Source organism: Aedes albopictus, chromosome 1 (assembly GCF_035046485.1).
Source record: "Aedes albopictus strain Foshan chromosome 1, AalbF5, whole genome shotgun sequence".
Lineage (NCBI taxonomy): Eukaryota > Metazoa > Arthropoda > Insecta > Diptera > Culicidae > Aedes > Aedes albopictus.
Genome location: NC_085136.1, coordinates 253,618,624 through 253,643,442, shown reverse-complemented (window position 1 = coordinate 253,643,442; position 24,819 = coordinate 253,618,624). Strand labels below are relative to the sequence as shown.

Sequence of the window (24,819 nt, the reverse complement as noted above, 5' to 3'; positions counted from 1 at the left end):
CGGTATTACCGACCATTTCCTGGTACCGAAATACCGGTACTGACTGATCCTTGGTACTGGTACTTTCGGTACCGTGAAATCTCTCCCGAAATGCTGAGATCCGGTCATTAGTATAGCTAATATGCAATGAAAATAAACGAAAACATTTAAAACCAACTACTTTGACAAACAAACATTCCATATATGCAACCTTTTTGCAAATCCAGGATATCTTAGTAATGATTGGTTCAATAAACGTTGAAGTTTGGAAATGGATTAACTAACATTGAATAAAACTTGTTAGATTAGGAATTCTTGTTATTTCTTCAGTTTTTAGAATCCGTTGGATCATCAAGGAAAAATCAGTTAAAACTTCTTCTGTCTTCACCTCACAGCTATCTATCTGATTTGGGTAATGTAAAGTTGTTCCTCTTTCATTTTAAACTGACCAAGATACTGCCTGTGAAACTGAGCTATAAGAATAGCTCCAAAAACAGTTTCATACAGCTCATTTCTTTCTATCTTTTGTGTCTATCTATATTTTTTGTTCAATTTAGTATTTTATGGTTAGCTTATATGACATCCCTGAAAACCGAAATACTACTGGAAATTAGGAAATCTACAATGCAATAGATCATTCTTCATGAGTAAAAAAAATTCCCAGTACCGGTATTTTACCGGTACTACCGGTACTGTAAGCTCCAGTTCCGAAATACCGGTACTCACCAAAAGTGGTCGGTACTGCGACCCCTAATTCAAGGCAATCTTTCTAGGAGCCTTGCAGAAGTACCTTCGATGTTTTCTCCTGGAAATTCAGAATTATTTTTTTCCTGGGATTTCTTCAAATATTTTTTATTGGATTCTCCCAGGAAATCCTCCTGACTTTCATCCAGGAACTCCTCTTGGGATTACATAAGCGATTCTTGCTGCTTCTAATGATTCAGGAATGCCTCTTAGGTCTCCTCCAGAAATTTTTTCTGTGATACCTTCAGGAATCCCTCTAGGGATTTCTCCTGGCATTCTTGCTAGGATTCTTCTAGGCAGTTTTCCTAGGATACTTAAAGAAATGCCTTTGATTCTTCCAGGCATTTTTTCAAAGACTCATCCGGGAATACCTCTATAGTTTTTATTCATAGATTACTAATTACTAGAATACCGTCGTGCGGGGTGTCATTGGGCCAAAGTGGGGTGACATTGGGCCAGTATTCCGTACATTTAGAGTACGACGGGAATGCATTTTGTGTTCTTAACTACTAGAATACATAATTCTAAGATACTTGGCATCCACCATAAAGCTCTCTGACTTATATTGAATCCGTAGGATCGATGGACCAATGTTACCCTCTAGGCCCAATGTCACCCCTAACGACGGTACTAATTTCTAGTCATGGTATTACTCCTAGAATTCCTCTTGGCCTTCTTTATGGAATTTCAGTAATCCTGATACAAAGCATCCCTAAACAAATTTCAGGAATAAATGAAATTTTTAGAGAAATCCTAGAAGGTATTACTAGGGAAATCTCTAGTGAAATCCTATAAAACTGTACGGGAAAAACTTGTAATTAATTAGGAGGCATCTTGCTAATTGACAAATTGAGAGATGAATTTGCGAAAAAAAAACGAGTTCTGGTGGGATTCGAACCCACAACTCCGTATTTGCTAGACCGTAGTGTGGCCAATTCTTCGACGATTGCTTCGGCATGGTTGTTTTTTTAGATAGTTTCAATGGAATTTAATCAGCAAATTCTTTGGATATTTTTAAAATTCCAACGGCTATTCCTCTAAAATTATTTCAGCAATTTCTTTTTTAGTTATTTTGCAAATTCCTCAGGCAATTTAATCGTGATTTTTTTTTGTAATTCTTTATGATTCAATTGTATTTATATTTATTGCTTCCGAAAATTGCTGAATTGGAAATTCGCAAATTCTCAACTGGACTTGCTCAAAGAAAATCCTTTGAAATTCACGAAAAACTTCCTAACAAATTCCCAAAGAAATTGTCGGAAAAGAAATAATAAAATTACCTTAAAACTTTCAAAGTATTTGCCAAAAGAATTCATATAAGAATTACCAGAGGAATTCCTGAAGAAAATATTAAGACTTTTCAAAGAAATTGGCCAAATCCAATCTCAAAATAAGTTGCCGACATATATTCTATAAAAATTTCCACAAACATTCACAAGAAAAATTCGAAAGAAATTATCAAAGAATTTTCCGAAAACATCCAAGGAATTTCTGAAGAAAATTTAGAAAGAACTAGAAAAGCAATTTCCGTAGAATCACCGTGGCAGAATTTTAAAAAAAAACGTCTTTTTTTTTTCAAATAAATTCCCGAAGGAAATCTTTAAGAAATTTTCCAAATCAATTTCTAAAGGAGTTGCCGAAGAAGTTCCCAAAGTAACAATCAAAGTTTCCAAAATTTACAAAGGAATTGCTGATGAAATTCCCAAATAAATTTTCAATGCAAGTAATATCGAAATTGCCGAAGGTATTCCGAAATCATCTACTGTAGGAATTCCTTACATAATTACTGAAGAAATCTAGAAGAAATTGTCTGAAGAATTTTCAATAAAACTATAGAAGCGAAAAAGTAGAATGACTTGCCGAAGATTTTCCAGAAAAATTGTTAGGAAGTTCGCAGAGTCATTGTCAAATGGATTACCGAAGGCTTCACTAAAAGATTTCCCATAGCAATTGACTAGAAAGTAATTTGGAGAATTTTAATAAGCAAATATCAATAGAATTGTTGACATTAACAAAACCATGCTTGAAAGACTACAAAAAATTGGCGAAGGAAGTCCCGAGAAAACATTTCAAAGGATTTTCCAATAAAATAAAAAGCTAAACAAACTCCCAAAGGAATTGATGATGCAATTTTCAAAGGATGCGTGAAAGGTATTAAGTAGCAAATTCCCAACATCTTACCAAATAAATTCTTATAGAATGATCCAATGATATTACTGAAGAAATTTGTCAAATCCAAAGGAATTACTGGCAGATTTCCAAAAAAAGTATTAATTGAAATAAATTGCAAAACAATTTCCGAATAAATTACCGGGAATATTCCCTGAGGAATTACCGAAAGAATGTTTTGCCGAAAACATAAATTTCTTGTATTACACGTACAAACCAGACTCGATTATTCTAATTGTAATTTCCCTGTAAAAGAATTTTACACTTCTAATAATTGCCCTTGAAAATGTATTCTAACGGACCTGAATGTTTTCAATCCATACAACAAAGGGGTTGTCGCGATGATTGTTAAGCTCAAACTGAAAATAAAATTCCATGTATTATACGCAATCAATTTATCAAGTTTTCATACCTCCATGGCGTGGAAAATCTTAAATCAGTACAACGGATCGAATTTTCCAAAAAAGCTATTCTCTAAAATATAGTGCGCAAATTTAGGGCCCATTTTTCCCGCGACTGAGAAATTGAGGGTGGATCGATATTTCCATTTACAAAAAAAAAACAACCTGGAAGCCACTGAAACTGGCACCCCCTAGGCACCCCCTAGGAAAAAATCCTAGATACGCCAATGAGCAAATCCCAACAATTTAACAACAGCTGCTACATTTCTTCCGAGCTCACACCATCCACTTTGAAAGCCATTCTCTGTTCCTCCTGGTGAAATTGGTGCCAATGCAGCTCAAGTGCCTGCTATAGATAGTTACTCCGGGTTCGAGATGATGCTCAACTCATCCTTAAGTCACTCCTGGGATACAAGCCGATGCTGGATGACAACTCAAATTAATATTATTCATTGCAACAATGTCTCGATGCGGGGCGGGGGTTGCAACTCTACCCGGTTGCTTTCCATATCTCCCGTTCGATTCATTTCCCGACTGAGAAAAAATGACAACATGTGGGTAACGCCGCGTAATACAGACCCCATTGAGGTTATTAACCTCTTTCTAGCAAATCCAATTCAAAACTTTATATGGCCGGTCCGGCTGCGAGCGACCTTAGGGAAGATTAGGTAACTAACTCCGGTGGAAACCTTGGTCGTTGACTGACAGTGTCTGTTCTCCGCTTAGGTAGTAATATCACGATATTCACTCCCGATCAAAAGTTTGGGATCAACCCCTCATAAACATGCCATTTTTTTTATGCCCAATTTACGTCCGATTTCAAAACCTTACAAAAATATTTGTATGTAAATGTGGGGTGTGAATAATGATTAGTGATATTCCCCTTGCGTGTCCTTCCCCTAGTAAGCATCGGTGACAGCAATCGTCATGACGAGACAGTGAGTGTGTTGCTGCCTCATTTGAGGAGTGGAGCTTTGGTGGACCAGTCGCCTGTATTGCGAGGTCGCGTATCATGCCAAGTGATTCTACTACAGTTTGCTTCGAATGTCGGAAACAGATTGTTATAGTGAGTTGCGTTATTCACAGTAAACTTCACCCGGAGATGCCAAATATTTTGAAAAATGAATATAAACTTACGGCAGTGTCGCTGGAAATTGGGTCGGCCAAATTTTAAGATAAGAGCGGTAATATAACCTATTTTATATTAGATTTCAACTGCTTTTTACCGAACATGGCTAAAAAATCTTGGAAAAAAGTTATTAAGTAAATTGACTCTTGATGTCATCGACCAAAAGTTTGGGGTTTCTGTCGTAAAACATGGAAATGTGATTTAAAGACACGGACACGTTCAATGCTTCCAGTGAGCTTTTCGCTCTTTGAAGGAAGCACGACACTAGACAACGGACTAGCATGCAACGCCCAGTGGCACAGCCGAAAACTTTTCCTGGCAGCTGCGGCGGGAATCGAACCCGCTCAATTCAAAGATAATTTACTAAATTTGCGTTTGATGTCTTTAATCCTTCAGGACACGCGCCGTTGTAAAAAGTATAACACTGCAAAAAAAAAATCTCGCTCGTCGTATACAGTGCGAGCGCGATGCAGTTTCAGCTGCTTGATGGTGCGCGTCCTGAAAGTTTAATTTAACGTATTCAACGATTTTTATACGTAAAAACTGTTAGAAGCAACGTGGCCAATAACGTGCCATCATAGCAACATAGGCGTAGCGAGGTGTACATAGTAACCTTATTATGTTAAATCAATAAAATTTTCATTCCCAGTTGTTAAGGCGAAACTGGAAGCATTTCCTCATTTTTTGGTTTTTGATTTTTTTATAAAATATCGATGAAATATTTTCAAAATCGGTTTTCGTACACATGTAGAGTATGGATCAAGGTATCTCCTGAATTTTTTCAAGGTGGAAAATGTTTTTCGATTTTGCAGAAACCATTTTTTTGTAAATTTTTATACCTTTGTAAATTTTGATACCCTAATCCATTCTCAACATGTGTACGAAACCAGATTTTGAAAATATTGCATCGTTTTTTTTTATAAAAAAATCAAAAACCAAAAAAATGAGGAAATGCTTCCAGTTTCGCCATAATCCTTCGAGACAAGACGTGTTTCTATTCGCGCTAGCTGCATATCTCTGTCAGGTTATGGGCCCACAGAAGAACGACTAGACAAATTCAATTCTATTCGGAGCGATTTATTGGAAGTGAGAATCCAGAAACGAAGCAGTAATGGAGTGGGGAAGAATCCCGCGGCTCAACAATACTAACTACCAGTGGTGGTCGTTTGCGGTTCAAGCGCTGCTGAGACGGGGGCAACAATGTAAGTTTGTCGACCCAGGGACAGCACCGAATCCAATAACCGAAGTTTGGATGAATGGAGACGAGAAGGCACTGGCTACAATACAGCTTATTCTGGAGGATAGCCAGTACTGCATCATTCAGGACAAAACGACGGTGAAATCGAAATGGGTAGCGTTGAAGGAGCATCATACCAAGGCTTCGCTAGGACAAAATGTGACTTTTATGAAGCAAATCACAAACCAGAACTACCGCGTTGGAGAAAGCATGGAAGGCTGAAGAACTCCGGATTCCAGATGCAAGAATGTATGAAGGTTGCCATCATTCTTCGTGGACTACCAGACTCGTTCAACCCCTTGGTGACGGCCTTAGAAGCTCGCAATGAAGAAGAACTCACGCTAGAAATGGTGAAGGAGAAGCTCGTTGGCGAAGCAGAGAAGCAGTCCAAACAGAAGGGAGAACTGAACGAACAGGTTTTGAAGATCGGAGTCAGAGGTAAGCAGCAGAAATCAGTAATCTGCTACTTGTGTGGAATGCAAGGTCATCGGAAGAAGGATTGTCGAGCATACTTGTCGGAGCAAAATACCAACGAAAGGTCCAAGAAGAAGCCAAACAAGGAAAGAGCGAAGGCAGTACGTGAAAATGAAGAAAACAAGGCGTTTAGGGATGATACACAAATTATGTCACGCAAAAATGGATCTTTTACAACCCCCCCCCTCCCCCCTATGTCACACTTTTTGTATGGGGCCTCAAATTTTTTTGTATGGGTTGTCACGTTTTGCAAAACCCCCCCTCCCCCCTAATAGCATGACGTAATTTGTGTACGACCCCTCACGTTCATGATCCGCAGCCACGGTAATGTATCGAATTCCTGGATTGTAGACTCCGGCGCAACATCCCCCATCGCCAACGATCAACGATCATTCTTGCGTTTGGACAGAACTGTGCGATCGGTTATTTCTGCTGCAGTTGGAAAAGCGATTCGTACCGGTGGTGTTGGGGACTGTATGATTCGATGCGTTGACAGAAACGGTGAAGAAGTCAAGATCACGTTAACAGAAGTAATCTACGCCCCTGAGCAGGAACAGGACACTTGGTGTTTGTCGAAACGTTAGGAAAGTATAGAACGTCGTTAATTAAATAAAGACTGCGTAGCCGAAAACCAGTAATTGAACCATGCACAACAAATTGTTTTTAAAAAATAAATTGCAGAATTTCAGCGAAACTTTTGCTGAATTCCAGTACAACGTTGCTGATCAACTGTCAAAATTGCTGGATGGTTCAGTAAGCTGAAAAATAATAGCCGATATTCAGTAAATTCGCATTGCTGAATGAAATCAGCACAAAAAAAAATCAGCAAAGTTTGCTGAATACCAGTAAACAATATTTGCAGTGTTCAGTCGATCATTTATTTATCAGTACGTTTTACAGAAAATCAATTTGGAAAGAAGCCGAAAATCATCCGATCGGACAGAGGAGGCGAGTTTACATGTCAGAGAATCCGCAGAATCTACGCTGAAGAAGGCATCAAGGCAGAGTATACGGCCGGCGACGCGCCACAGCAGAACGGCGTCGCCGAAAGAAAGAACAGAAGCCTGAATGAGATGGGACTTTGCATGCTATTGGACGCTGGAGTACCAATGAAGTTTTGGGCGGAGGCTGTCAATACGGCGGCATTTTTGCAGAACCGGCTACCAACGAAGACGACTGATGTTACACCGTTCGAAGCATGGTTCGGCAGGAAACCGGATTTAAGCCATTTGAAAGTGTTTGGATGGGATGCGTATGTTTGGAAGCCCTGTAACGTATCATGGACGTGATATCATGGAGAACGCGTGTAGGTTCGAGTGATGAATCCGAACTGAGCTTTATTCAAACCAAACTTAGTCTAGGAAGCTTAACTCTACACAACTTATTCGAAGGGGCGGTGCTTAACCGATTGTGTAAAGAGATAGTCAACCAATCACACATGTCTGCAGTTGGTACGAAGGTTCCAAAAGAAGTAAACCAGAAATGTTATTGCAACAATCGTTGCGCGCATTTGGGTCTCGCATTCTAGACCACCCGGAAAAGAAACATGTGGTAACAATTATTTGAGTGTGGCATTTTTGGGACACCAAGTGCGGAAGGCACTTGTTGTTTATGGCAAGTGAAACAATGCTTTCATTCAATGTCAACTCGGAGGGTCTGCACAAAACAGATCTCCATGGAATTTGAGATGATTGCATGTTCGACTTTTTTTGTTAATGGGAAAAAGGTCAAGAGATATTATATTACAGCCCCAACAGAAGCGGAAAAAGTTTGAATCGAAGGCGGTCAAGCTTACATTTGTTGGATACGCGACGGAAAGCAAGGCATACAGATTTTTGAACATCAAGACCGGTGAAATTAACATAAGCCGAGATGTCAGATTTCTGGCGATTGATGACCAAGTGAGGAAGATTCCGGATGGATCCGAGGAAGGGCCTCTAATGGATGAAAACGTTAACGAATTTCCTGTACAATTGGCGGTTGGGATTGCAGCTGAACAGGAGGACGTTGTTCATCGTGGTGAACTTGATGATTCCTTGCAATTTTACGAGGCCGAAGATGACGGTGAAACTGGAGAGGCTGTGCATCAAGATGTGCCAGAAGAAGAGCATCAAGTGAGAGATGAAACTAACGAAATTTCGACAGTCCGTCGATCAGCTCGGTCGAACATTAGAGTGCGTCCGGAGAGGTTTGCGGAAACCATCAGACTGGCCGTCCATCAAGCAGAGCCGAAAACATTCGAAGAAGCTGTCTCCGGCACAGAAAGTGCAAAATGGAGAAATGCGATGCACGAAGAGATGGCATCTCACCGTGAGAATGGGACCTGGGAGATCACTGAACTACCTTCAGGATGCAAATGGGTCTACAAGCGGAAGCAGGACGAGACCGGTCAAGTGGCAAGAAACAAAGCTAGACTAGTGGCCCAAGAACTTTCTCAAAAGTTCGGGACGGATTATGACCTAGTATTTGCGCCGGTCGTGAAGCAAACAACTTTTCGAACTGTTTTAACACTTGCAAGCAGGGACTGGATGCTGGTGCGCCATGTGGGCATCAAAACAGTTGGCATTCTCAGGAAGATGCTATTTCGAAGCTCGACAGCTCATCCTTGCCTATCCGTCAAGCAAACAAAGAAGTCAAAAATGTATCTCCTGATCTACGTCGATGTTGTTATGGTTGTCCAAACGGAGTCAGAGTACCGTGCCTTGGTGACAGCACTGAAAGAGAAATTCAAGATTACGGAGTTAGGAGATCTTCAATCCTTCCTTGGAATACAGATCAAGATGGAAGACCAGGCGAAGACATCAAAAATCCCGATGATGACCGGCTTTCTACAACAAAAGGAGGAGGCACTGCAGAATCCAGAGCAGCTCCAGAACTTGATTGGGCGTTTGCTGTATATCGCAGTCAACACTAGGCCGGATGTGGCGATTGCAACGTCGATTCTTGGAAGGCGAGTATCAAACTTTACGACTGCTGACTGGAATGAAGCCAAAAGAATCTTGCGGTATCTTAAAGGCACAGTGAAGTACTGTTTGAATCTAAGTGGACGAGCATCAATCGAGATGGAATGCTACGTGGATGCAAAATGGCTGGCGAAATCGGCGACCGGAAATCGAATACCGGTTACATTTTCAAGTTTTGTGATGGTCTGGTCAACTGGAGATGCAGCAAGCAAACTGGTGTATCGTTATCAAGGTCCGAGGCAGAATACATCGCACTAGCTGAATGTCTTCAAGAACTTGAATGGATGCGCAAGCTGATGGATGACTTGAACGAACCGTTGAAGCTACCTGTACGCGTTAACGAAGATAACCAGAACTGCATAGCTCTCATTGTTGCAGATAGAACTAGACGGAAATCCAAACATATAGACACAAAGTACTGCTATGTGAAGGACCTTGTGAAGAATGGAGTTGTTACCATCTAATATTGCCCGACGGATAAGATGGAAGCAGATCTATTAACCAAGCCTTTGGGAGCAGTCAAACTTAAGCAACGGCTGGCCAACGTTGAGGAGGAGTGTGAGAAGCAAAGTGGTCAATAACGTGCCATCATAGCAACATATAGGCGTAGCGAGGTGTACATAGTAACCTTATTATGTTAAATCAATAAAAATTTTATTCCAGTTGTTATTCTTAATCATTTAACCTAGCTCTATTGTCCACTGGGGCACTACGTGAGCAATTCCAATTGACAGCTGCACTTACATTTTGTACAGCGCCTAAGATTCTGTTCTACTTTATCGAACTAGTTGCCTTTCTGCTGCATTCGCTTTTTCTACTTTATACCTAGTAGAATGATGAGCACAAGGATGATGATGGATGGCCGTTGTTCCTTTCCAGTCCGATTGGGGGTCCATTATGAGTAGCAGTTCGCCGATGTCCAGGTATCCGGGTCCGTTTGAGCCATGGGGCTCAGAAGAGGGTCAGTGTCAGTTGCTCTCGGGGGAAAAGCAACTGACGAAAAATTGCAAGTGCCGGGGCTGGGAATCAAACTCATGACCATCCGCATATGAAGCGAACGTGTGACCAACTACGCCACGGGCTCCGGCAAATAGGTAGCTCTTATCTTCAAATTTGGTCAACAATTTCCACACGGAGCATGCACCAGTGGATACGGAGAAGAAACTATTCTCACGAAAAGTTTCATCGCCCGGAGCGGGAATCGAACCCTCACCCCATAGCATGGTGCGATTAGAAGCTTGGTGACCCTAACCGCACGGCTACGAGGCTCCACACGAGATCTAGGGTTTTGGAATCGCACACAAATTGGCGGAGAAATGGGCCTAAAAAATGATATGTTTTTGAGAGGGTGACTCCAAACTTTTGATCGGGAATGTATGGGAATACCTTCGAGGTGGTGGAGGAATTCGTCTACATTGGATCTTTACTGACAGCTGACAACAATGTGAGTCGTGGAGTCCGAAGGCGCAACATCAGTGGAAGTCGTGCCTACTTCCGCCATGTCCCAAACGCTTAAAATACGGGTGGTCCTCTACGAATTATGCTTGAGGGAGACCTTCAAGCATTCGGAGTGTTCAGGAGACGTGTGCTAAGGACGAGATCCAGCGGTGTGTAGGAGAGAACGGTTTGTGGCGGAGAAGGATGATGCACGAGTTCACTGCACTCTAGTAGAGTAGTAGTATAGTAGAGTACCCCGTATCAGGGAACCCAGCATCCAGGAGGTGTCAAAACCAGAAAGGATACGTTTGGTAGGAGATGTTACAAGAATGTCGGACAACAACCCGGCGAAATTGGTGTTCGTCGTCATCATAATCTGGCGAGCATCGGATGAGGATGAAAAGCGGAAGCCACGAATCGAGCATTGTGGCGTACTCAAGGGCATACTATTGTTAATTATGTGTACTATTGTTATTATGTGTTATTTTGAAGGTGATGTAGTGTAAATATACACAGATCGAAAAGATAGTGTAAATATCTGCGACATATAATGCACATGTTTGGAGCGTGCGATTTCACAGAAGATTACATGGCATGTCATGTAAATCTTACGAAAAGTCATGTAAACTTTCATTATATGTCATGTAATTCAGCATGACTCAGAGTTTTTACATGACATATAACGCAAATTTACATGAAGTATCATGTAAACCATCATAACAGGAAGCCTACATGACTTCATTATTTTTGTCTGTGTAGGTATACTCACATTGAAAGATATTGCAATGTGTTTGACCGTTCGAAAAGAAATATACACAGATAAAAATAATGAGATTTACACGTGATGTAAACTTCATTTTACTCATGTAATCTTATTGTTATGATGGTTTACATGATATATCATGTAAATTTGTGTTATACGTCATGTAAATACTCAGAGTCATGCTGAATTACATGACATATAATGGAAGTTTACATGATATTTCATAACTTTTACATGATATGTCATGTAAATTTCTATGATATCCCACGCTCCAATTATGTGCATCATATGTCACAGAATTTTACACTCTCTTTTCGATCTGTGTATTTTACAAAATCGAATTCACCAATATCCTGGCTTTTCAACCTGTTCGGGCCGTGGTCCAACCGGCAAACGACAGGGGACGGTAGGCAGGACATGAGTTTTAGCTTATCGTTTTCCATTATACTTCGCCCGTCATCATCCATTCTCATATTCATATTCCGGAGCTTCCGGCCACTCGAAAATTATTCGAGCTGTTCGAGCTGTGTCCATTCTTGCATGAGGGAGCAACACCTCACTGCAGCTCCCACGGCATCGCAATAATGCCGACGGAAACGTGTTTACCTGGAATTTTAGATCACCCATGCTTCTATTTTGTGCAACATTATTGCGCATTACGTTCCCACTGGACTGCGCACTCATTCTTTATAAGCGTGAAAACAAATCGAGCCGGTGTCGATTTCTATTAACTGCATAATATGTGTTTTTAAGACACCGAATTGATGAGATGCAAACGCCAATTTTATTTACGTTTCCACACTCGTGAAAATGTCTGCGACAGTTCAGTGATGAACTGAATCCGCAATACTACATCAGATTTTTGAATAGAACCCTTGAAAAAGATGGTATAGAACATTAAATCGTCAGGCATAGAAAATACATCGTTAAGACTGCACACCGAAGACTGCAAGGCCGAAAACCTCCCAACATCAAATCACCAGTCGATAGCATCTGTAGTGTATTGAGTTCCTGATTGGATGACCTCATATATTGTTCTGAGTCAGTACTAGCGAAGTACAAGTTATCCCTACCTGAGATAAGGCACCTTGGTTGTTGTGATTAAAGAGTTGACAAATAGTGAGAAAACGGCAGTTAGTTTGAGATGGTGAACGAGAACGGACGCAACTAGAATACTACAACTGGCGACGAGGACGGGATTTGTTAAGCCGATTTGTTTTTTTTTTCGGATATGGCGTGTAGGTAAAAGTTGAACGCACCGTGGGCAAAAGAGGCACCACCAATGATTGAGTTTAAGTGACAACGCGAAAGTTGCCGTGGGATCTAGGAATTGAAACTGAATAAGGTACGATTTGCGTTTTTGGTTTTGATTTTGCTGAATGGAAGAAAAGGGCTAGTCACGAGGTGCTGTCACTTCAAAGTTGATAACGAGTATTTCCGAAGCGGCGGTATTTGTTTGAGGCTGGCACAGTTGAAACGATGTGACCAGAAATGAGAAGGTTGCTACCCATCGGTAGTCAAGACGCAGGATGATGAATGTGGGTACAACGGGGCACAATGATTCAGTAATGCAATTTCGTGTTGAGTTGTTCACTTGCATGTAGATCAGGCGGAAAAGTCGTGCGTAGGCAGCGTAGGACTATGCATTCGGGCCTTTCGTAGCAGCAGGTAGAGGCGATGCTGAGAGAGAGACTTGGGTACAGTGAACAACTATTCGATATAAGAATTGGTTTTTAGTCGAAGAGTGCTAGGAAGGTCGAAGAGACATTTTCAGATAGTAGAGACCTTTGCCTTTAAGTATGCACTTTGAAAACAGTTGAACTTTGTGGGTTAAAGATGGGGAACTGTGACATTTTCCACTTGTGGAATACATGGGAATTTCTCTAGTAAAAAGAATGAGTTACACAGGAAAGATTTTACAGAGTTGTCGATGGTAGGAAGGATTTTTTGGGTGGCGAGAATCATAAGGTTTCTCTCTGGAAGGGAAGTCTGTAGGACTTCCGCTGATTGCGAAGACCGGAAGGATCTTCCAGAGGCGAGAATCACCAGCGTTCTCCGTGCAAGAGAAGTAACACTCCTTTGGGTTGCGCAAATCGAAAGGATCTTTCAGTGGCGAGATTCTCCCTGGAAGAGAAGTTAATAGTACTTTCTTTGATTGCGAAGATCGGAAGGAACTTCCAGAGGCAAGAATCATGAGAATTCTCCTTTAAAGAGAAGTCTTTAGCACTTCATTTGATTGCGAAGATTGAATGAATATTCCAGTGGCAAAAATTACAAGAATTCTCAGTGGAAAAAAGAGACTGTGAGGCTTCCTTTGTTATGCGAAGATCGATAGTATCTTCCAGTGACGAGAAGTACGAGGATGTTCCATGGAAGAGACTTGCGAAAATCTTCGGTAAGAAAATCGGTAGGACTTCAGGATTGCGAAATCAAAATACTACTTCTAATGGCGTGAACACGAGAATGCTTGAAAAAAAAAATGTGTATGATTTCTTTTGGGTGGTGAAAATCGAAATGATTTTCCTGTGGCGAGAATCCAAGGGATTCTCTGTGGGACAGAAACGTTGAGTTGCAAAGTTTGTTTTGGAGATACAAAGATTACAAGGATCTCCCAATTGCGTAAGGCTTCACATAAACTACATATCAGTTTTTATAAATTCAAATTAACACGTTGAAGGTACAAATAAATCCCCTACAAGAGTCACATGAATGGATGTAAGTTTCTATACAAAAAGCATCTCACAGTCTCTTACAGTTTGATGATTACTTGTATTTTCACATGCGTAAAAGGAAATTTTGCATATAATTGTTTATAGCTAAGTTATATATGCTTGAAATATGGCCCAAAAAAGTATAAAAACCGTTATAACTATTTTAATTTTGCAATTAGCGGGATGCCATTTTACCATTACACAGCGTAACAAAAATTAACTTTTGGTCTGTCTCAAGAGCAAACTTATGTGTCTCTGACAGATTATGGGCCACTGAATCTGAATCCGGGCTCAGATTTGTTCCAGCGCGTCACAATTTTGAGCTGTACCTCAATTTATAGGGCAAAAAATGCGATTTTGGGCTTTTTTGACTGCAAGCCATTAAGCATGGAAATATTTTTTTTAAGCAAACAAAAGGTAAACCGGTCAATTAACATCTATATTAACGACTATTGCAAAATATTTTAGTTTACATCATCGAATTTGATAGATTTAAGCGATTTATGTTAGGTTTGATATTTCTCATACAAGTCACCCTTCAAAAGTTACATGCAAGTTTTCATACTAACATAAAATGCTTAAATCTATCAAATTTGATTTGGTAAAACAACATATTTTACATGAGTCGTCAGTTTAGATGTTGATTGACCAATTTATCCTTTGATTGCTTAAAAAATATATTTCCTTGCTTAATGGCTTGCAGTCAAAAATGCCCAAAATCGCATATTTTGCCCTACAAATTGAGGTATAGCACAAAATTGTGACGTACTGGAGCAAATCTGAGCCCGGATTCGGATTCAGCGGACTGAAATCTGTCAGAGACACATAAGTTTGCTCTTGAGACAAAAAAACCCAAATTAATCCACCTAGTGGTGATAGTGCCTTTCTCGTCGTATATGTTCTCACGATCTTTCCGTGAACGTATGTCAAAGTGTTCCTGAGTCCTGATGTTTTTTAAAAAAAGCAAACATTTTATCAAAGCCATTATTGAATTGACTTAATACTTATTGATGGTACATACTCCGACGTTGTGTTCAGCGTAAAAGCAGAGCTGAATAATATCAGATTTCTCAGTTGACTGCTTGAGTACCTTCACTAACACTGGGAGCTGATCAATATCAAGACGATACTATCAAGCTAGGATATAACTTTTTACACAATCACAGATCACTTTTCGGTCTTCAATGAAGTTTTTCTGCACATTTTAGGTTATATTTTATTGAACGTTAAAAACAAGAACGTAGTGAGACGTCTGTTTGTATGTGGGTTTAATTTATCAAGGTTTTACATATTTATCGCTTGCATTAATTTTATATACTTTCGTAGTTCCGGCGAAGCACCAAACGCTGATTGTACAACCCTACCGGTAGTCTCTAATATGGTATGAGCCTATTTTCTAGTTAACCGTTTCTCAGGTTATTAAAAAAAAAACCGTGATGTGATGTGTTACATGATACCTCTGGTTACTTTCGATGCGGTATCGGAACAGGTTCCGGAGCACCATCGGGTCTCCCAAATATTATCTGAGACTATTTCATTGCTAACGTTCATTAGGTTACCTAAAAAAAACACGATTTGATTTATCTTAGGCATGGGTATTACATTTGACCACTTCCAGTGGGACACCCAGAACAGGTTTCGGGACACTACCGATTGTCTAAAATATAGTCTGACGCTATGTTCTTACGAATCGATCATCGTGTTATCAAAAAAGGGTCTCGAGTGGGCCTAATGGTTAAGGCTATGGATCGCCAATCCGGAAACGGCGGGTTCCATTCCCGTTCTGTTCGGGAAATTTTTCTCGATTCCCTGGGCATAGTGTATCATTATACTTGCCTCACAATATACAAATTCATGCAATGGCAGGCAAAAAACCCTTCAATTAATAACTGTGAAAGTGCTCTAAAGAACACTAAGTTGAAGAGAGGCAGGCCAAGTTCCAATGCGAACGTCAAGCCATACAGAAGAGGAAGTTATCGAAAAAGCTGCTATTTGATGTACTGTCAAACCCCGCGTATTCATCACTCTTAGTACGACACTTTTTGATTCGTACCCCATACATTCGACATTTGTCGAATTAAAAAAATAATCAAATGTCACAGTGTAGTACACTGCAAATACGAATGATCCGATATTGTGATGTTAATCACACCCGCAGTGGCTCATCGTGCAGCTGCTACTTGCGGTAGTGCAAATTTGGTGCTTTCGACACCTGATCCATTTGGTGATCAACCGCAATGAGCTTCGGAAACCAACAATCGTAAAATGAACAAGCTTTCAATTCGTACCACCACAATATCTGTAAGATTTGTGTTCAACAATAAAACTACTAAAAACAAAACTAAAATAGAGTTAGTTTATCGAATTGAAAGTTTACCCAGGTAATTTGACAGTAATCATTGTCGAATTAGCGAGGTTTTATGGTACCACTCGCATGAGTTTGGTCCAATTTCACATTTACCACTTTCGGTTCACATTTTATCACTTACCGATTGTCCCTGGTGTGGTCTTAGACTAGTTTCATGCAAATTGTTAATCAGTTTTTCTAAAAAGTCGCAAATTGATGTACTGTATGCATGGGTTTGGTTCATTTGTGCATTTTGCCAGTTCCTGCGAGGCACTCGAAACTGGTTCCGGTACACTACCGGTAAATGTGGCCTGAGATTATTTTCTTGCGGACTATTCTTCGCGTTATCGAAGAAGCTGGTATTTAATGTGCTGCGTGTATGCGTTTGGTTCTGTTCTACATTTGATCACTTCCATCGGGGCACCTGGAACCGGTTTCGGAACACTACCGGTTGTCCCCAATTTGACCAGAAACTTTTTTTTTGCCAAATCAAGATACCTACAAATCCACGATTTGATGTGTCGCATGCATGGGTTTCGTTCATGCTTTCCTGCTTACTGTTCATCAGGTTATCGAAAAAGCTGCGGTGATATGTCGCATGCGTGGTTTTAGTTCAATTTTATATTTAACCACTTCTGACGGGAGACCCGGAATCGATTCCGGAACTCAACCGGTTCAGATATGGTCTGAGAATATTTTCCTGCTTACTGTTCTTCAGGATATCAAAAAAAGTCACTATTTTATATGTCGCATACATGGGTTTAGTAAACTTTTATACTTGGCCACTTCCAGCGGGACATCTGGAGCTGGTTCCGGAATACTACCGGTTCCGATATGGTCTGAGAATGGTTTCCAGCTTACTGTTCATCAGGTTATCGAAAAAGCCGCGGTTTGATATGTCACAAATATGGTTTTAGATCAATTTTATATTTGGCCACTTCCGGCGAGGCAACGGAACCGGTTCCGAAACACAACTGGTTCAGATATGTTCTTAGAATATTTTCCTGTCAACTGTTCATCAGGATATCAGAAAAGCCACTATTTGATATGTCGCATGCATGGGTTTGGTTAACTTGTATACTTGGTCACCTCCGGCGGGAAATTTGGAACCGGTTCCGGAGCACTACCGGTTCCGATATGGTCTGAGAATGTTTTCCTGCTAACTGTTCATCAGGTTATTGAAAACCCCGCGGTTTGATATGTCATATGCATGGGTTTAGCTCACTTTTATGTTTGCCCATTTCCGACAGGACATCCGGAATCGGTTCTGGGACACTACCGGTTCAGATATGGTCTGAGACTATTTTTCTGGTTACCATTCATCAAGTTATCGAAAATTCAGCAGTTTTATGTGCCGTATGGATGGGTTTGTAGCTTTTTCATGTCTGGCCCCTTCCCCGGGTACCGGTCCGGAACACCTAAATGGCCATAACTCCGGAACGGCTGGACCGATCCGAACCATTTTCAATAGGAAACAATGGGACCAGATTCCACGTCGAATGAACCGTCGGTTATTAAAATCGGTTGAGGTTTACTGCCAAAAAGTGATGTGAGTTTTTTTGTCCACACACATACACACATACACACACACACACATACACATACATACACACAGACATCACCTCAATTCGTCGAGCTGAGTTGATTGGTATATGTGGCTCGACCCTCCGGACCTCCAATCAAAAAGTCATTTTTGGAGTGAACATATAGCCTTTCCAGTACACTTAGTGTACGAGAAAGGCAAAAATGTTACGCAGTGTTATCAATAACTTAATAAAAATGTAGAATCAATTCTTAGGAAGTTATTGCGCAAAAACCTTTTTCAAAGGGCTGATGATAAAAAACGTAACGTATCATGAAAAGTAACGGAGTTACAAACTTGGCGTTTTCGGCAAAGTTGATCCAAACAACTTTTTCTACAACTTTTGTATAGACACCAACCTCGTATCTTGAAAAAATAAAAATAAAATTCTATCTCACTTTTAGGTGGATTGATCATTTTTCACAAAAGTTCAAAAGAAGCTCCTTATCATAGTGAAAAACTTTCTCGAAGATACCAAGACGCTAAATATCACAGTTGTTGCCAGGAGGAAATGCCGCAGAAGTTCTTTCAGCAGACTTAAACTGCTTTTATTGTGCTAATCAGCTAAAGCTGCAATAATCCATATACATATTTGATTAAATTCTGTATCGGGTTCTTATGTATACAAAAGACTTACAATTCTTCAGTGTGTTCTCCGACTTGGCAACAAATGGTAGCGGACTTCGGTGGTAAACCGGATCAATACTCCATTGCACGGTGACGTCATCAAAAAATCGCTCTCTTTCTCTCCCGCGAGAAGTTAGAAAACAACAGGACCAACACCTGTCAAATTTGACAGGTAGTGGTCCTGTTGTTTTCAAAGTCTCTGAAAGAGCAAAAGAGATACTTTTTACTGGTCAGGTGAGCAACCTAGTTGACCTGCTGTTTACCTATCATCTGGTCTATTGTTGCCAGAGTTTCTACAAATGTCTGAATAATAACAATAGCGTCGTCCAAGGTAGAGTTACTATTTTTCGCCGCAACAACAGTAAAAAAGTTATTATTTAGGCGCGCTAAAATAACGAAATCAGCCACTGTACAGCGGTGCTACTTATATCTTCTGAGATTGTTGTCTTGCGGCTACGTTGGCATGACAGATGAGTAATGTTGTTTAGACTCGGCCGAAATGCATTATCATCACAGTCGAATTTCGCACACGACTTCGCAGTGGCTGGTATACACAAGTTCGGTTGAGTTCATCACAGGGGCGTCGGACGTACAACAGGTAAACAAAATAGGTTTGTTTAGTGTGAAATGTCGCTGGGAAATAATGATTCAGTGGATTCTCAAATTATCACAGTAGTCTAAACATTTATGAGAAACTCAATATTGCTCAGATAAGGTTATTTTTCTATATGGGCATGCTAGGCATATTGATTGGAATGGGCTGGGAAACATTTTGAAATCATATTTTGTTTTTCAAAATAAGCGCAGAGAATGCGTGAAAGTGTGGTTTGTATGTTTTTGCATTTTCTCATCGTAATAGACTGTTTTACCTCACGCAAGTCGGACAGGAAAAGGCCTAATTTCCCGCACCAAATAAACAGTGCTGTAATGGTTCATTACAGCACTGATTTGCGTTGCGTAATGAACCATTACCGCACTGTTTTTAGTTTTAATCAACTTGATGCTTTCTGGACGCAGTTTTGAAAAATAGTGACAACTACACAGTATAACCTGCTGTAATCAGATTTTCTTAAATAAGGCTATGAACACCAGTGTGCAGTTTGATGGAAAAGTTTTGTTAAAAACTAACCTCAAGCGGTAATTTATGAAATTGCAAAAAACGTTGTACGCAACTGGGTGCAGAACTCGATTTTTCCAGCACTCGTCATAATTATCCAACTCGGCAAGCCTCGTTGGATAAATGTACGACTCGCGCTGTAAAAATCTTCATTCTGCACCTTGTTGCGTAAACTACTATTACAATTACCATTTAATGGCTAGTTTCCACCTGGTAAGTACTGTGTAAAAGGATAGGCCATGTAATCACAGAGAACAGACATTTAAGCTCGAACAAAAATACGTCGAAATCGTGTGTAAAGGATTTAAGTGTACCTCAACGCCACCGACGGAGACTGCCCCACATATAAAGTCGATTTGACCCCACGATGGCAGTGTTCATCGTTAAAATACACTAGCCCACAAAGCGACACGAGCGCCAAACAGCCAAAAACGGCGAGCACTGGAAACAAATATGACAACACAACAATGCAAGTGATGGGACACTAGCGCCGCGCAACGGGAGCATAACCACATACTTTGAAATGACCGTTACAAAGTTTTACACAAGGCAGAAAGTGAAGATAGACGTCTGTTCTCTGTGATGTAATGGTCACGTAAAATTTTTGCAATAAAAATTACTTAAGCGTTCGCAGTAGATAAGTAATTCGCAGCCAGAAAGATTTGCCAACAGATGGCACTGTCATGCGATGCTGTCAGTCGTGTTGTCATGTTTTCCGAACGGAATAATATGTCGATGTATTATTCCGTAAGTAATAGTGAAATTTTTCCTCTTTCTTCTTGTGTCATCTTTCGCACCAAAGACATCAGTGTGCATTAAGCTGTTAGTACACAGGGGCATAAGGGTCAAATATTTGACAAGGAAAAAACTCAAGAAACAACAACATGGGGCTAGCAACGGAATGCGGGAGTACTGCGGTACGTACTAAAAAAAACCGCAACTCTGCCGCTGGCGCTGCGGCAAAATGCGATGAGCGCGGATTTCCTGCGGTTAATTTTGAAACAACTTCTGTTCAGTGAATATGTTGTTTCCTGGAAGAAGGATATTATGTGATAATCTGCAGCATTGCTCTTGCTCTGTCTTGCTCTATCGAAAGAAATCTGAGGTTTCGTGAAAGCGGAGGTTACCTACGGTGGTAATTGTGGCGAGACGATCTCGGGGACGATAATGAGGTTATAGAGAGCAAATTAGTGCAGTAGAAATCCAAAGATATTAAGAACGGACTACCTAGTCAATCCATGAGATATAAAGAAAACCAATACGGATGGAAATTCCAAAAGTCATAAGAGAAAATTATGATTCTATAGGAGTCGTCCGGATATTGTCCGAGATTGTTCAGGAAGCGGGAAATACTATTTAAAAAAAAACTAGTAATTCGACGAAGCTCCTCAAGTTCTTCAAAGAAACTGTGGGTCCAAGAGAAACTGATGACTTAGGCGCCAACTTAGGGGGGGACAAGCATGGTTTTGCCCCCCCCCCCCCCACATTATTCGACGATTTTTCGATTTTCCCATACAAAAAATCAGAAAAACCAAGCTTCGCCCCCAATAATTTGGCAAAGTTGGCGCGTCTGACTGATTATATCAAAAGAAAGCTCGAAACTGTGGGAGTTTTGGAAAGACGGTGTTTATGAGTTCCTCATGAAAATAGCTCTTTATTACAGGAACAAGCTGGCAAGTTCTCGAAAATTCCTAAAAGGAGTTCCCCGATAATTCCTACACAATGTCTCCCAGAGGTTCACGGGAATTTATCCTGACGTTCTCCTCCAGTTTCCCTCCAGGAGATAATTAGGAATTCCTCCGGAGTTTGGGGCTGTCCATTAATTACGTAAGGGAATTTTTGCGATTTTCTGACACCCCCTCCCCCCCTTGTAAGATTTTTTGTATGAAAACCCAAAAAATTTTGTATGGCGTGTAAGATTTCTCAAACCCCCCCTCTTCCCATAAACCCTTACGTAATTAATGGACAGCCCCTTTCCCGGAAATTCCCATGGGAGTTCCCCGGGAATTCCTCCAGGAGTTCCTCGGAGTTCCTCCAGGAGTTTCCCGGGAATTCCTCCAGGGAATTCCACAAGGAGTGATCCGGAAATTCCTCCAGGGATTCTCAGGTGATTCCTCCAGGAAACCCTTGATAAAACTTCCGGGAGTTCCCCGGGAATGCCTCCAGAAGTTCCCCGTTAATTCCTTCAGGAGTTCGCCGGGAGTGTATCCAGGAGTTTCCCGGAAATTCTTCCAGGAGTTCATCGGGATTTCTGTGGAGCTTCCGAATTTACACCCAAGCGAGAACCACCCGACGACGCGCGGTGATTGCTGCTCCGTAGAGATGCGTCCGATGCGGCCGACGGCTTGCCGAGGAAAGAGGACGAGTCGATGAGTTGTATGCGCACATCGACGGAGCCAGTGTTGCTGGTTGATGGCATGTTGACTACCATGGCTTAACGTCAACTGACAGCTAGTCGAGGGGTACAATATATATATTATAATGTCGAGCAATAGGGTATCCCACAATTTCGTCAAGGGGATTTTCGAGAATTTCTGCAAGAGTTCCCTGTGAATTCTTGTAGGAGCTCCCCGGGAATTCCTGCATAAAATCCCCTGGAATTTCCCAATGAACTTCCAGGAAATTCCTCCAGGAGTTTTCCAGGAACTTATTTAAAATTACCTCGGCAATTCCACCAGAAGTTCACCAATAATTCTACCAGATATTCTCCGGGAAATTTTTCAGGAGTTCCTCTGAAATTTCCGTGCAATTCCTCCAGAGTTTCCTCCGCGGGAATCCCCGGAGCGATTTCTGGAGGAATTTCCCGTGGGAATCCTCGATAGAATTTCTGGAGCAATCACCGGAGAATCTTCTGGAGCAAATCTCCGGAAATTCATCCAAAAATTCCTCCGGAGATTCCTCCAGGAAATCCTTTGGAGATTCCTCACGGATTTCCTCCTGAGATTTCTCCAGAAATTCTTTCGAAGGAATTCCGGGAGGAATATCCGAACGAATTCCTGGAGGAATCCTCGGAGGAATTCCTGAAGGAATCCTCGGAAGAATTCCTGGAGGAACCTCTGGAGGAATTCCTGGAGGAACCTCCGGAGGAATTCCTGGAGGAACCTCCGGAGGAATTCCTGGAGGAACCTCCGGAAGAATACCTGAAGGAATCTCCGGAGGAATCATTGGAGAAATCTCCCTGATGGCACTCCTGGTGTAATCTTTAAAAAAAATCCTAGAGAAATACCAGAAAAAACTATGAGAGGAACCCATAAAGTTACTCCTAGAGGAGTCCTAGAAGAAGCTTCTGGAGGAATCACGGATGAAGTTGCTATAGGAAGAATTTCCTGGATAAATATAATAAACAATTCCTGGAGCAACTCAAAAATAATTCTTTGAAGATTCATATAAGAAACGCCCAGAGAAAACTTAGAGAGGTCCCAAATAGTTCTTTTTTAGAAAAAAAAACTTCTGGAGAAATCTTAGAATGCATTCCTGTAGAAATCCTAGAAGGAACTCTTGGAATGATCCCGGAAGGAATTCCTGCGGGAATATCGGAATAAATATCTGAGTGAACCCCGGAAAAAATACTAGAGATATCCCGGTTGAAATTATTGGAGGATGGTTCGAAAAAACTCCTGAAGGAACTCCTAGGAGATCCCATGCTTTTAAATCCTAAAAAAAAACATTGGAAGGAACTCATGGAGGGATTTTTTGTAGAACTTCTAATAAAAATCTCAGAGACATTTTATGAGAATCCCCAGCGAACTCCTGGTGGGTTTTCCGGTGGAACACCTGGAAGAATTTCAATAAAATTTTCTGCGAAATCCCAAAAGAAAAACATTCGTACGGAATGCCAGAAGATTCATCACAAAGACTCCTTCGTGGATCTTCATTAAATTTCCCGTGAATCTTTGTCACAGTATTTCTTCAAGAACTCCATAAAGTAACCGTCAGATGAGCGAGATAATTTTTCGGCAATAGCAGTCTGAGTGGTTAGCAAACACAGTTTTTGCTCCTACGTCCGACGTTTCGGTTCTTTATTGAACCTTCTTCAGGGGATAGGAGTTTGTATTATCTCGCTCATCGAAAGTTTCAGTCGTAAACGATAGTCGTAACCGTCAGAGTCTCAGCAGAATTCCTGCCACCGTAGTCCGAACCCCAATATTGCAGAATTTATAATTAACCATAGTTCTCGCTCTAATACCATTAAAAGTTCCCCTAGAATCCCAGCGCAATGTCTCTCATCTTACTATCTGGATTCCAAAAGTCCACCCAAAAGTTATAAATTGAATCATTTTCCCCACACGCGCGCCAAAAAAGTACATTTCTATTTCAATAGCATTTCCTGAGAAAACGAAGGAAATTTTTTTAAGTGCAAATCGTAAACAACCTGGTGCTCTTTTCTTCACATCCTTCTTACAGCATCGTTTCGTTAAAATGCTGTCAGTTAAACAAATGTCAAAATTACTTACGGAAAAAGGAGGAATTTTACTTGAGCGCTCTACTTGGCAGCAGGAAACTTAGCTTAAGATTAATGATAGGTACAGTATCTGGGTACCGATCATCTTTATTTAAAAGAATAAGAGAGAATTGGTGGACATACAAATCAAACTGTTCTAGTTGGCCCCAACGAGTCGACCGAAGCCGAAGTGCCAAAGGGGAAAAAGAGGCAAAACAGGTCAGATAGTTTAATATAAAAGTTTATTGCAAAATTTATTTATTTATTATTTTCAAATTAAATTTCATCCGAAATCCAATATTTAGTGGAGGTACCCTGCTTTAGGCCGCCCTGCCGGGTGACAGCGGGTAAGGGCTGAAAGCCTCTCCTTACAAAACATCAAGAAATCCCATTTCAATTTTGTATACAAATTATAGAGGCACAAATCTGACGAACGAAGCATCGAACCAAGCCGCACTTGATTTTCCTGGCTTTTCTCACTTGCAAAAAGAGGCAGCTTTTCCAAACCGAGTGCATTTGTTTACGAATTTTTAAGATTTGTGCTCTTGAAAACGTGAGTAAGGGTTTCATCTGTTCTGTGAATTGAAAACTGCAATGGTGAAAAACAAGCTAATAAAAGTGTTTTTTTTTTTATTTTTGACCACAATAAATGAATTTCATTGATTAGGCGCACATTTACCTTTAAATCAGCCTTTCAA

The 24,819-nt window shown here is 40.7% G+C and overlaps 1 protein-coding gene across 1 annotated transcript in view; it reads right to left on the bottom strand.

The window, feature by feature from the left end:
* LOC134285574 (tachykinin-like peptides receptor 86C) overlaps nt 1-24,819 on the bottom strand; it is a 545,193-nt gene that overhangs the window by 9,536 nt on the left and 510,838 nt on the right. The window lies entirely within an intron of this gene.